Source organism: Lissotriton helveticus, chromosome 4_1, assembly GCF_964261635.1.
Source record: "Lissotriton helveticus chromosome 4_1, aLisHel1.1, whole genome shotgun sequence".
NCBI lineage: Eukaryota > Metazoa > Chordata > Amphibia > Caudata > Salamandridae > Lissotriton > Lissotriton helveticus.
Window position 1 is genome coordinate 1,424,306,215 of NC_136063.1, and position 15,730 is coordinate 1,424,321,944.

Sequence of the window (15,730 nt, forward strand, 5' to 3'; positions counted from 1 at the left end):
AAAAGACTTTGTCAAAAACCTCTATCTTTTTAAGGCACAGGTTGCTCAGGCTACTATTGCACAACAGTCTAAGCTAAAGGTGTTAGTAATGGGGCAATTCCACATGTTTAACTGAGGCTCAGCAGTTCCTGCTGAAAATCTATAATTGATTATGAGTATTTTTGTGTTTATGCTATAGTTCTGATGATTCTAGTTAGGCGGATGATGTTGATGATCCGGATAGCAATTGTCTAATGGATGCCGTGTGCCAAGAGTTTCAGAATGGAGGGTGTGGCAGGAGGGCCATGTGTGCACCAGGGTGCAGTTCTATGGTACCCTGTGGGGTTAGAGTACCCACGAAAGGGGTATTGTGGCCAATTACCCCCTTGCAGGTGTTAGAGGGTCTTTGGGTCACGTGGTGAGGGGGTTGCATGGGTGGGGAGCACTCTTAGCAAAAAAAGAGCAGAATCGAGACATGATTTTCAAATTTTTTTCATTAGCAACATGGGAATATCATGTAACTGGGAAAAGGTGGCTAAGTAATGGGTATTAGGGTGAGATTCATCTCTTGCAATGCAAACAGCATGTCAAACAAACAGAAATATGATTGACTAAATCGTTTTCCCAGAAATCTTCGTTTTGCAGGAGACCCACCTCAAAAACATCTTCCCGGATCTTTTAATTCCAAAGAAGTATCCACATGCTTATTGTGCTTCAGCCGGATAGGCAGGAGGGTGTGTTGCAGTTGTGTTAGGTAGGGGGCTGGATTGGCTAGTAACAGATGTAATTAAAGATCCCCATGGAAGGTGGAGATAGTTGAAAGTTCAAGCAAATGGAAACCCTCTAAACTTGGTCAATTTTTGTGCCCCAGCATTTGACAAAGTAAACTCATTATTACAGATTTATAATATTGCTATGGCAGCAGTCGGGCGAATGAGCTTAGGGGTGATTTTAATTATATCCAAGATTTGGCACAAGATACATCGAATTAAACTAAAAAACTATTGAAGCCCAAAACTAAAAAAGTAGTCAATGCGCTGAAGCAAGATTTCCAATTAATTGATCCATGGGGCAGTGACCATCCTGGCATGTTACAATATACTTGCTTCTAACATCGTTTTCTTCTGTTTCCCATATTGATTCTTTTAAATATTGCATTTTATTAAATGGATGAGCTCAAATATCTGGGCTAACTCATTTTCTGACCTTATATTGCCCACCATTATAATACATCTTGATGCAATTAGAGGGGAAAGAAAGGCTTAGCTGGCAGCTGGACCAGAACCTTCTTTCTAACCAAGGGTGGCTTAAAGATATGAGAACATTTATTAAGGATTTCTTTTGCTTAAATAGGGGTATGGCATTATTGTTTTTAGTGTTAGAAGCCTTTTGGGCCACAGCTCGAGGGCAGATCATTGACTATAAGGCTCAGCAATCTAAAGCGCATGCAGATCGGACAGCTTATCTGCAGTCAGCAGTCGATATGGCCCTCCAGGCCAAGAATAGCCTTCATGAGTTACAACCACCTATAGAGGACCATCTTGAAAAAGTCAATCAAATTGTGAGGGATTTCTTTAATATGGAGGAAATTAACAGCTCCAGAGTACTTTAGCAATAAATATATGAAGAGAGCCAGCTGAATGGGAAATTCCTTGCGGGTTAACATGGGTTAAGCGTGATGCAGCATTTGTAAAGGAGCTACAGAATCCAGTTACTGAAGAATTCGTTTTAGAGAAGACTGATGTGTCCGACATATCAGCAGCACAGGTGCAGGAAGCTCTTGCCAAGATGCCTAGTGGGAAGGCATGCAGCACTGTGGGTTCCTGGCTGAGGTATTTTGAAAATTTGCAAGTGAACTTATACCCTTTTCCCCTGAATTGTGCAACTTTATTAAACAGGGTGGGGAGGTTCCCTTGTTCTTCAAGGAGTCCATGATTGTTAGCTTTTTAAAGAAAGATTAAAATCCGAGGGATGTCAATTCATACCAACCGATTAGCTTATTGAATGCTGATTATAAGCTTTTAATGAAAATGTGGTCTATTCATATCACACTGGCAGCCCAGGCATTAATACATATAGATAGGATCGGATTTGTGGCAAGTCATGTGATGTCTGCTAACATGGGCTTCTTGATTCATGTGCTGGACTACTCCTCCTCTAACCAGACTCGATCAGCATTAATATTAGTTGATGCAGAGAAAGCATGTGGCCTAGTTAACTGGGATGTGCTCTTTTATGGCCTTGCAAAGTTGGGCTTTCCTGCTTAATCTTTATAATGCTGCAGTTTTTATACCAAGGGGCACAAACGAAGGTTTTGTGACATCCAACCTTGCAGGGTAATAGATATTTAAACAGGAGAATGCGACAGGGGTGTCTTCAGTCCCCAATTTCATTTACCTTTTATATAGGCCCTTGGCTGTCAGGATTCAGGAAAAATTAGGGGATCGAGGGCCCCGTATTTGGAATGTCTAAATTTAAAATATTTGCTGCTGATATTATCTTATGTCTGATGCCTGAGAAGTGGATTGTCCAGGGGGTGTTGGACGAGTTTGAACAGTTTAAGACAATCAGACGGGGGCATGGCTACCGCGCCGCGCAAGACGGCGGCTCCAGTGTGAGCTCCGCTGCGATGCAGAGTTAAGAAGAGGATTTCGACCGCTACGAGAACCGCCTCAAGGTTCTGAAAGAAGCAGACATTTTCCGGTTTATTTTGGCTCCCTGCTGGTCTGTTTTTTGAGAGCAGAGCACATGTATTTGCTCTAATTTGACTGTGCCTCTACATTGCCTCACGAGCGCAGACGGCCGCCATTTTGTGTGCACGGTGGCTGTCGCGTTTGAGGAGATTTTTGCCAGTGGTCTCTTGGGATGCTGTAGGCGTCCCACTTTAATATCTTTATACGATTTCTCCACCTTTTTGACTACTGCATAACGCTTATGATGGGGAGTTTTTCTGAAGAATGGACATTATTAATTAACACTTGCTGACATCCTTGTGCATACAGAGCTACTTTTCTCCAATGCCATCTGCCTCTGTCTTCATGTTCACTGCTCATGCATACGTGTGATTACCTTTACTGTGCGCGCTTTAATACATAGGTATGACTACCTATTACCGTGCCGTACAAAGATTAAACTGTTGATGTCCTACTTGACGTAATAAGCACTTAGTGACATAGTAATCTCCCAGGATTTGTGTTTTTAATCACATCTACAGGTTATTTTCAATTCGACTATTTGCTTTTGCTTGCTGTCACTCGACCTCAAATTTTTCTCATCATTGAGTTACCTTTTGGAGGGTCGTGTCTGGTTCATCACATTGTGCATGAAATAGTTGCTCATCCAGCTCGTTTTTCATAACTTTATGTCTCTTATATATGAGAAGAATCTCTACTTTTGAAAATCATCCTACTTCCCGTCGTCAAATTTACTTTATTAAAATGGCCAATGAACCCACTTCCTCCGCGAGGTCATCTACATCCGGCGCCAAACCAAAAAGAGTAAAAAATGACCCTCCATCGCCTATTCAGTCTTCTTCTAATCCGATTTTAGATTGCATCTTGGAGGTATTTCGCGCCTTAAGGCCATTCATGACTGCCACTAATGAAAAATTACAAATGATTGAAGATAGATGGATCAACATGGAAGGTAAAATGTCTGAAATGGAGCAGCGAATCAGTACCCTTCAAGACGTGACTACTAGAATTCCCTTTTTGGAGCAAGAAATTCATAAGCTCAAACTCCACACAGAGGATTTGGAAAATCGCAACAGAAGGAACAATCTTTGCCTGTAGGGTTTACCAGAAAATATTGCAGGTACGGATCTCCTTTCCTTTTTGGAGAAATTCTTGGCTGATCTCCTTGATCTTCAGTCTTCAGCTTTGCTCAACATCCAACGAGCTCATCGTCTTGGCCATCTTCAACCTCACTCCACTTAATCATGCAGCATAATTATGCTGTTTCTTAAATTTACTGACTTGATGCGTGTTCTTAAAATTGCTAGAGAGAAACATTATCTTGTTTGATCAGGCCATAACATCTTCATTTCACAAGATCTTTCCAATACTACCAATGCCAGGCGTAATGAATTTCTGCCCCTTCTGCATGAAATTAAATCTATGAATATTCGTTATGGCATCCCGCATCCTTGTGTTTGCAAAATCACACATTAAGGTGTTTCCCATACCTATTAAGATCCTCTCCAGCTAAAACAATTTTTACACTCCATTACTTGATTGCCTATGGTAACATCTGCTCAAGGCTCTTTAACTTTTTGTGCTCTAACTTGGTTAAATTGTTACTTGCTAATGTTTTGCAATTGTTACTGTTACTTCTTGTGTAGCTCTTAATATTTCTCATTTATTACGATCTTTAGCGGTCCCAACAACAATTTGTTTGTCTACTATTCTACTTATGTTTTATCTTATATTATCTCCTCAATACTTTTTGTATCCTCATCCCCTCCACGTCGTTCTGTTGTTTATATTGCCTTTGTTTGTGTTGCCCGTCGTGCCATTGAGTGCGGACATGCCCAGTTTCTATTTCTTACTCTGTTTCTTACAGATCAAGGGGCATAATATCAAGGGCTTTATCTCCGCTTTTTTTGGCTTTAAAAGCCAAGAAAGCGGAGATAAAATTATCTCCCTATTACCAAGCTGTCGCTAACACCAGTTAGCGACAGATAATAGGAGATAGTGACCATCTTGGGCCCCGCTTTGCATGTCAGTGATATTTATCACTAATGACATGCAAAGTGGGCGTGCCAAGATGTTAGCGACTGGAAACAGTCGCTAACATCGCTATCTCCTATTACCATCTTTTGGAGATATTCGCGCTAAGCGCGAATATCTCCAAAAGCTAACACCTGCCCAGGAGCAGTTCTTAGCCATGTTATCCAATGGGAGGTGGATAACATGGCTAAGAGCATTTGCTCGATAATGCATGAATATCGCTGAGTTTTCAGCGATATTCATGCATTGCGGGCGTTTTTTATCGCATTTGCGATAAACCTTGCTAATAGCAAGGTTTATCTGCGATAAAAATCGCTGATTTGCGGCGATAATTTTTGTCTCTAAACAAGTTAGAGACAAAAATTATCTCTATTGGTTGGTAATATGCCCCCTGGTTCTTTGTCTTTGATCTGTCATTCCTTACTTTCTTTCCCTCTAACTCTTTTTTACTCCTTGTTTTGTCCCCCACCCCTCATTTTTCTTATCCCTGCTTATCTTCCCTTAACTTTTCTTATTTATATATGAATATTTATTTTTTATGCTTTTATGCAATCCTCTTTATTCTGTATGATTATTTATCATTTATTATTCGTTGTTATTTCGTTGAGTCATCTAATTTTGATAGATGGTGTCTTTTTGCTTTCATTGTTACTCTACTTGTGTTATTTTTATTTTGTATTTATTACCTCACTATTGACAAATGGTGTCTTTTTCATTCCATTGTTGTCTCTGCAGTGTGTCATCATTGTTCCCGTATCCTTGTTTGTAAAGTGATTTATGCTTAATGTTGTGTCGTGGAATGTCCGTGGTCTGGGTCACCCTGTCAAGCGCTAGACAGTACTTTCTCACTTATCAAAATTAAATTGTCAAATTGCTTTTTTACAGGAAACCCATTGTAACAATGTTGAATCTATTCACCTTAAACGCCAGTGGGTGAGCCAGGTTGTTTTTTCACCTGCGGTCAACTGCAAGGGTGGGGTTGCAATCCTCTGCCATAAATCTTTACAAATCCACATCTTGTCTACTGAAAATGATACAAATGGACATTGGGCAATACTTCAGGCCGAGGTCATAATAAAGAGATCACTTTCTTTAATAATTATGGACCAGTTAAACCTGACCATTATTATTGGAACACGATTACATTAAAATGACCTTCCATTTCCAATCCCAATATTTTTATTGCTGGAGACTTTAACAATTGGCTTGACCCCTTTTCCGGTAGAAAATCAAAATGTAAATTTAAACCTGACAAGTCTAATAAATTATATCAATCTGCTATTGCCTCTCGTCTATTTTTCGATGTATGGGTGACATGCAACCTGGACCAATCTAAATTTGCTTTCTTCTCAAATGTTCACCATACAATGCCATGTATTGATTATATTTTGGTTTCAAAATCAATTTTACCCTCTGTTCAATACTCAGAAATTGGCTCCATTTTTTTATTCTGACCATGCCCCTGTTTCCTCCTCATTTGATTTATCACTTACTGATTCCAAACATGCCCGATGGAGATTTAACAACTTTCTTTTGTCTGACCAATCCTATATATACCTGAGGCTACCTCTTTCATAAGTGACTTATTTCTGTTTAACAAATCCAGTGATACTTCACTCATAATAATTGGGACGCCTTTAAGGCATCCTTTAGGGCTTTCACCATTGCATAAACCGGCCCAAAAAAAGAAATTACTCATTGCCCAATATCTCTCTGCTCTTAAACACATTAAATCCTTAGAAGACTCTGTCTTCACGTCTAACTCTCCTTCACACCCCTGTGACCTTATTAAGGCAAAATCTGAATTAAATAAATTAGCTACAATTGATGCATGCAATATTTTGCTTAAAATAAAATCCAAACATCACAGGGGTCAAAACAAAGCAGGTAAAATGTTGGCTAACTATTTCAAAATGAAAACGGAAAAGAAAACCAGTGGCCCGATTCGTAACACTATTACTAATAAATTACTTCACTCTGATTCCGATATTGTTAATGCTTTCCAATCCTATTATCACTCTTTATACATGGATGATACATCTCCCTCTGCTAGTGATACTCAATATTTCTTTGAAAATCTCCCTCTCCCCCGCCTGTGCCTGATGATATGTCTCTCCTTGAAAAAGATATATCTCTTCAAGAGATCCTTGATGCTATTAAGTCTTTGAAGAGGGCCAGGGCTCCCAGTCCAGGCGGTTTCTCTATTGAATTAACCTCTTCTTTCTCCTCTATTTTTGCTTCTCACCTACTTGAACTGTTTAACTCCTTCATTTCTGAAGCAAAACCTGAGGGATCCTATTTAGGCGCCCTTATTGTTATTAGCCCTAAACCAAAAAAAATCGTACCCTTTGCCAATATTATCAACCAATCTCATTATTCAGTTATGACTGTAATTTTTTTTTGATAATTCTTGCTTCTAGACTGGATCCCGTTATACTCCTATTAATCAAACCTGACCAATCTGGTTTTATCAAAGGTCGACTTACCTCTGATAACGCTAGGAGGTTTTCTAGTGTTCTTACATTGGGGAAGAGATACCCTGACCCTCTCGCTGCATTATCCCTTGATGCTGAAAAAGCATTTGACCGTGTAAATTGGCCATTCATGTTTGAAACTCTTCACTGGTTCTGCTTTGGTCCGAGATTTATTTCATTATTAAATGATTGTATCTTGAACCCTGTGCACCTATTTCTGTTAACAGTCTTTTATCCCCCTATTTTAACTTACATAGAGGTACCAGACAAGGTTGTCCACTTTTCCTAAGTCTTGAACCTTTCCTTAAACGCATCCAACATAACTCTTTAATAACTGGCTTTCAACCTAAATACCCACAAAATCAAATTATCTGCTTATGCAGGTGATATCTTGATCTATCTCTCAAACCCCCCTACCTCTCTTACTCCTGTTCTATAGGAAATTGATTTATATTCTAAAGTTACTGGCTACAAACTCAACTTTCCTAAAACAGAGGTATTACTCTTAAACTCCACCTGTTATCAATACATGTTCTCTGATATCAATTTCAAATGGTGTCCCTCTAAAATTAAATACCTGGGTGTATGGTTTTCCTCTAACATCCCTCTCATACTCTTTCACACAATTTATATGCACTAAAAAACAAAATTCCAAATTCATTTAATTCCTGGTCCCCTCTTTTTCTATCTTGGTGGGGTAGATTAGACACTATTAAAATGATGATTGTCCCCCTCATTCTTTTCTTACTTTCCAGGTTACCGTTCAAAATCCTCAAATAATATTTTAAACAACTTAACTCTCTCTGTATTACATTTTTATGGAATAATAAGCCCTCTCGAATTGCCTTATCTAAATTAATTAAACCAAATACTGAAGGTGGTGTGAGATTTCCTAATTTCAAATTATATCATACTGCTTTCTTATTTAGACAATTCTATGCTTTAAATATGCAGAATCATGATTCACCGACACCTAGATGGATTGATTTAGAGCACTCCTTGCTACACAGATTCTCCTTTTCTAACAACTGCTCTATGTCTAACTGCACCTTAATTTCTCCTTATCCCATCTTAAAATACTACCAGCATTTGATACATTCACTGTTTACTGAGGGTGCCACCTTGCATCTTCCATTTGGTATAATAAATTCATTCCATTTCAACACAAATTATTCTACTTTAAACATTGGAAAGAAAAGGGTATTTTTCATGTTCATCAACTTGTGTCTCATAACTTTGTCATACCCTTCACTACTTTACAACAATGCTATATCTTGCCTCTATCCTATTCCTCCCAATATTCACAAATATTCAATATTCTACAACCATTCCTGCTTTCAAAATGTTCTCCTAATGACACCTCTTCTTCTACACCTTTTACATCCTTGACCCCTTTGACCACCATTTCCGACTCTACTCCCAAAGCTTCTGTTATTTAAAGCTTCTGTCCACTCCCTTATTTTATAGAGCAAAATCCACTATTGAATTAGCTTGGGAACAAGACCTCTCTATATCCTTCTCCACTAACAGATGGAATAAACAATGCATAACATTTTCAGTGCTTCAAAAGCTGCCTACATTACTCAATCTCGATTTTCTTTACAACAGAGCAGTTTGCACTCCTGTTCCTGTTCATAAGATTAATTCCTCCTCCTCCCCCCTCTATTGGTCTTGTCTCTCCTCGGATAGCACATTGTTACATCTATTATATTATTGTCCCAATGTTCTTAAATTTTGGAAATTCATTTGGTCTATGTCCTCCAAGATATTTCATTGTAATATATTATTATCAATTCAAAATGTATTCCTTGGATCTATGTCTGATGATTTTCTGAGGTTACACCAAATTTGAAATTGTTTTACCTTTTCATTTCCCTTGCATTTAAAGTTATTTTAACTTGTTGGAAGGATAACTCTAAAGTGTGCACATTAATGTGGTGGAACCTTATTTGCAATGAACATAGAATCTCTACTGTCTCCTCATCGATGCTATCTCAGAAAAGCAAATCTGATTTATTTTGAATTCCCTTTACTACTGTCCTATCTTCTCGTCCTTCTATATCTTAATTATCGTTCTCATCCTTCCCCCATTCCCTCTCTTCTCCTTTCTCTCTTCTTGTCTTCATTTTCTTTTCCATTATTCATCTCTCTTCCTATTTTCTTATCTTTAAAACATTTAAACCACTATCACCTGTTTTAATATGTACCCTTTTTCTTCTTCCTCATTTCTCTCTCATAAGATGATTTCCTTCCTTTTTCCTTATTACCTCTCATTTAGATTGTTCCTTATTATAATATTTTTCGTTGATATACCTTTTATTACTACATTGTTCCATTGTATGCTTCTCTGTAATTGTGGTACTGTATTCTGCATCAATAAAATTATTTAATAACATTTTTTTTTCACTACTTATTTATTATTATTATGCGTTCTTATATAGCGCTCGATTACCCGTAGGCATCTCGGCGCTTGCCTTGGGAACCCGTCCTGGCTTTTCCCTGTGAGATACCCGTACTGGGCATCCCCAAGGTGAATGCCAGGCATCCCGCTGCGGGGGGGCCGTAGTGGAGATTAAGCATGCTGATGCCCAGAGCTGCAGAGTGTGAACCCGTGATTCGAGTAGGCACCGAAACGAGAATTATCGAGTCCGTGGATATTTGGGCTCAAGACCCTGCCGCGTCGGGAATTGAACCCTGGTCCCGGGTCTGACCTCTGCTTCCTCCTCTAACCAGTGAGCCACACTTCTCCACTACTTCCGTTAGCAATCTCAATGCTTCTTTTCAGCAGCTAATCTGCTCCCAAATCCTGAATATTTGGGGATCTCTGTAATGAATAGCTATTACCAGCTTTATCAATTGAACTAAGTTGTAATGTCGAAGAAGAAAATTATGGGGTTATTGGATAGATGAGCACTTCTTACCCTTATATTTTCAGAGTAGCTCTTTTTAAAATGTCTATTTTACCTTTCCTGCTATTTTTATTTTTCAAATGTCCCTATAAAAGTTAATAAGAGCTATTTTACGGAACTGGAAATGCTTTTTAGACACTTTGTCTGGAATAAGAAGACTCCTAGGGTAAAACTCCCCATACTTCAATTAGATACTAGCCACCCCCATGTACAGACATATTTTAAAGCATCTTTCTTAGATCCTTAAGGAAGTTATTAGATGGGAAGTGGATGCTCGATCTATTTTTTTTATAGACATAATGATCCACCAAGCTGAAACTCAGTGCCAGCTTCCATTAAGACAGCAACATTCTCAAAGAAAACTAGATACAATGTTTTGCAGGAGATGGGTGCCTGACTCCTATTACTTTATCTATCTAGCCATATTACATTAGGTCACAAGTATTTTACATTACAGGAGTGTAACTATGTTGGTGTGATAATATCATATACTCAGATAAGATTCTGGAACGCTTGTTGTTTTATGGAGTTGGGGCACTTTCTGTTAAGAGGTAAATGCTTTACATGGCAAGAACTGCATGCTTAGGGTGGTGATCGCTGTAAGTTTTTTTTTACAGCTGATCATCCTTTTTTTGAAGAATTATTGCCAGGACCCTAGTCAAGATACCCAAGCCGCTATTTGCTCACATTTAAGGATATAGCTTCAGGGAATTAGAAATTGGTACAGGTTACTATGTGATCAGGGAGTCAGGCAACATGTGATAAGCTTATTAGAAAAAATTAAGCTGTCCATACAATGCAGCCTCTCAGATGAGGACTGGCACACGATTTCGCAAACAAGTCATCAGACTTTAAGAGTGGGAAATTTGAAGAGGATGTCTTTCCTATCCAGCTAGATGGCCTATTATACCCATGAAGCCCTTCATAGAATGTACCCCTTGATGGAGGATCACTGATTTCAATGTCAGCAGCACAGAACGGGGGGCTGGCTTCATAGTTTTTTACCCCTGCCATATGTTCTGACAGTTTTGGGAAAAGGTCTTCTCTGCTCTTAGTCTTGGTCTCCAGGTCAATATAGATCTGGACGCTTGTGTGCCACTCTTTGGGTTCTTTAAAAAGAGCCAGGACTCTGGCATTAACAAGTGGGGACAGGTGTTTATATTGATAGCTTCTTTAATTGTCCGCTCTTTGATTCTATGTAAGTGGGAAACATCTAGGAGTCCAACATACCAATGTTTAGTTCAATATAATGCTTAGAAGGAAAAAGTTTGAGGAGGCATATGCAAGGGATTGGGTGGGGGGAGGCTTCAAGAGATTTAATGTTCATGGCAGTTTTGGGATGTAATAGAAAAGGCGGGCCCTGACTTGGTAGCAATGCAGCAGATGATTTCCTGGGGGCAATTTTGCAGATACTGGCGATCTGCAAGATTCTAAATAAGGATACGGAGGTATCACATGTTTACATCTGAATATCCTGTTATATGGTACTGTAATTCCTATATCTGTTTATTGAGGGTCAGGGGCGCAGGGCTGCTTTGCTCTTATTACTGGTATTTATGAAGGAGCTGGCTTGAGCATCTTGATTTTATGTTTATTGCTGCTATCACATTTGTACTGTACATAAATATAACTATTGAATGAGCAAAGTAATTGTATAAGTGGAGATTTAATGGTACCATGATGACACTTACCATTATCAAACTTCAGCTCTTCGAGATGCCTAAAGTATCAGCTTATGACTTCTAATAGATGCTGTAAATTCATTAGGGCACATAAACTGTGCATACCTCTTAACATGGTCTTGAGCCTCTCTCTGGTTTGCATATGGAATTAAACTACTTTGTGATCCCTGCATTTGGAAAATGGTAATGACGGCTACAGCTGACTCTGCTATGTCAACCAACCTTGGACCTTTCTTCTGAGCAAGCTATGATTCACCCTCTGTGCCCTAACTCTCGCTCTAACCTTATGCATGGATCTGACTATAACAGTAACAGGTCGTCTCTTTTTTTTGCTAACCCCTACAAATAGCCAAGGTACTTTCAATGTGAAAGTCGAGGAGTGAGTCCGGAGAAAAGGGCAACTGGATGAGAGCGAGACGAAGGCATTGGACTCATTTCACTCAGGTGTGCCAATGCTTGCCATTCAGACGCCCATTTTATAGTCCGGCATCTCAAATGTGGGCCTTTATACAAGAATAATATTTATTAGCAATGAGATATGTCATCAGAACTAAACATACAAACTTCTCGACGTAATAATGAATTCATTAGGTTATCCTTATATATGAATCTCTCCTTCATTATCATTTTATTGTCATTGGTGTCATCATGGTTTTTTAAACAGATACTAATGTCTATTTTAAAAAATTAAAAAATACTAATTCAACTAGCAGAGCATTTTCTGTGTATCTGGCAGGGTCACACAACATTCCAATTTTGAATTACGCTATCAGCTGTAAACAAAAAATACAATTCCAAAGGTTTTATTTTAAAGTACAACGTGCTCTGTTGCTTCAAAGACTTCATAGTAAATTCATTCAATTTCATTTATTGAGGTCAATTGTTTATTTCTTTTCAAAAGAATGCACTTTATGTGGTAAATATGTTTTCCTGCAGACTGTCCTTGATTAACATTTGCTTTGTGGATGAGCTACGCTCTTTATATACCTTGAAATGATTAGGACTTGTTCCATTACTGATTTCTGCAAGACGTGGTGTCACTGCGAGAATTCAGATCTTCCAAAGTTGAACAGAAACACCAACCATTTGGCATGCCACAATAGAGGCATTGCACGTTACTGCTCACTAGCAAAAGCTTTCACGAACCGTCCTAACCCTCAATTTTAAGACCACCAGGCTGCACTTACATTCTTCTTCCAAGACCAGACAAACTGTGAGGGCTCACGAATTCTTCAATGTCTTAGAATGCTGGTGGGATTTCAGGATTTTTAAAAGCCACAAGTGGAAGTGTGCTTTATGGGCATTACTCATGGCAGCTGCTCTACCGTTTCTGTTGTCTAGCATGCTAGTATCACCAGATTAATTACTATAAGCCAGCGGTTCTTAAACTTCTGACTTATGTGGACACCCACTGAATCATTACTGGAATCCGGGGATGCCCCAGTGAGTTTTTATTTGAAGGTGTGGATCCCCAAATCATCAAATAATGAAATATATGTTTTATTCATGATCACATATAGAAAAAAGTTTTCGATGTTTCAATTTTTCTTCTTTACGAGTATATACTTTTAAAATCTCAATGTATTAAAATATTTAATTTTATAACAGAGTCACAGAACCCCTGAGTAGGTGTCCAAGGACCCCAGGGTAAGAACTACTGCTCTAAGCAGTAAAGCATCCCTTCATCTTGACAGTTCTGGGTTTACAGTTTCCAATGTGTTCAATGTGGTGGATGAGTCAGGTGTTCTGGACACATTTCCTCTCACAGCAATCCTGCATGCGGGGCAGGACTGGCCGTAGCAGGCACCTGGGGACCGGAAGTGTGGAGGCCGGTTTTGGACCGATGGGGTCTGTTTTTGCAGAAATCAGTTGGTGATGTTTTGATCAATGACTTCATTCACAATACTTTTGGCATGGCTTAGTCGGCGACAAAGCAGACAGATTACTCAGTGAGATCAACTTCTTCATATGTCTCGATTTTTATTACCCTTCACTCACATATTTTACAGACTTTGATAGAGGTGTTTCATTACTAGAATCACTTTGAGTCCAATATCTAATTTAACCCTCATCATAAAGCTTACTGCATTTGTTTAATTATACTCACACTGCTTTTACCTGAAATTTCAATCTGTTCATCAAGAGTTTTAAAGCCACGTTCAACAACTAAAGCTATTGTTTTAGTCTCAGTATGCCCTTAGTATCAGAATGAACTGACAGAAACATTCTACTGAATGAAAACCTATAAAGTATTCCAAAACAAAAATGGCCACCATGCTAAGTACTGGAAATACTCCGTTTACAGAAAACAGGGCTAAGGACAACTCCAGACAACATGGACACATTTATTGAAAGACAATTTTCAACAATTTTCAGCAATTATCCCTCACTGCCTTCTTGTCTAGAGAGAAAAAGGGTAGAGGGCAACTCTAGGGTAAGAACGGGCAAGCTAGGGTTAGGAGCTGACATTGGTTAGGAAAATCCAACCTTTATCAACAGCCAACCTGCTTCCTGCCCATTCCAAACATTAATGGGCGGTTTAGTGAGAGGAGAAAAAATTCTGGGAACATGTAAAGCCCATATTGTTGTAACTGCACTTTTTCCTTTAATTATGTATAGTGACCATACATTAATGGAAGATCCCACAAATGTTTTCCTGAATTGTAACTTGAATTTACCTGGTTCGTTATACAACGGATAAGCAATGGGTATGTATACTGTAAGAACATGGGTTATTAAGTTGTGAAGGATGTAAGTCCTTCACAAGTAAAAGGACAGTAACCTTCACTTTACTGGGAATTAAGAACCAATTTTGGCACTTAGCTCTCTCAGGGAAGACAAGTATAGCAGACCACTGCTACGTAACAACAGCTCTCAATAAATCTTTGTCCAGTGAGTGCTTTTTCTTCTAAAAAGGAAAGTACTTTACTACACTTACACTACTCATTACTGTGCATTTATTTAAAAATATGTACAATTATGTAGATGGAAATATATTTGGTGACCTTCTCAGAACAGTTCATACCCCCAGCAACCCCTGAACCTTGCAATCAAAATTCGTTGACATGTACAAGACATATCTGATAGATAATCACACTCCAAAACATGTATATAAAAGTACAAACTCTGAAAGTGCTTCAAGACAAAAGAAAACTTCTCCTGGGGCAATAATATAACCCCATGGTGACTTTGGCAACGTCAGGGACAACTTCTGAGGGGCTCCTGCACCTCTGGAAGTCACACAAAACACTGTAAAAACATTGTTGGTGTCTCTATTCTTCCTGGGAAAGAACATAGGAGCAATATGCTAAGTTAACCATGGTGTTAATAATTATTGAGTAGCTTTTCTGCTATTCCAAAAATGTTTTCTACAGCAGTCTTGAACACTGATTTTGATGTTTGCTGCTGGGTGCCACTGCTCTTTTGTTGAGATAACCAAGGTGCAAGAGATTTCTGCGTGGGAGCAAAATCCCATGCAACCTTTGCCAGATCTTTGCCCAGAACTCATCTTATACCATTGCAGGAGATGGCATATACCCTCTCCTTGCCTGCATCCTTGAGTTTATGAAGTGTGCATCACACTCCCCACAGCTATGGGAACAGGGAGAAGGGGGGCCACACCGCTATGAAAGGAGCACAGTGGTGCTTATCTTCTCCTCTGTCCTGGGTAGATAGAGGCCCATGGACAGTGATACTTTTCATCTACACTCAGGAGATGAGATCCCCAGAAGTCAAGGTTTTGCTCTGGAGGGGGCCCCACACACTCTGCCACCCCATTAGGGCCCTCCCTTGGGTTTTTTTCAGGAATTTGCTGTGAAGTGTCACACACATTGTTTCCTGCCCCATCCCCCTGGGGACCAAGTTTTTCATCTTGAGTTCTAAAGCCCCATAGAGGTGATTGACATGATCTTGATGTCCTTTAGTTCCTTTTTGAAAGGTTACATGCCTCCTGATCTCTA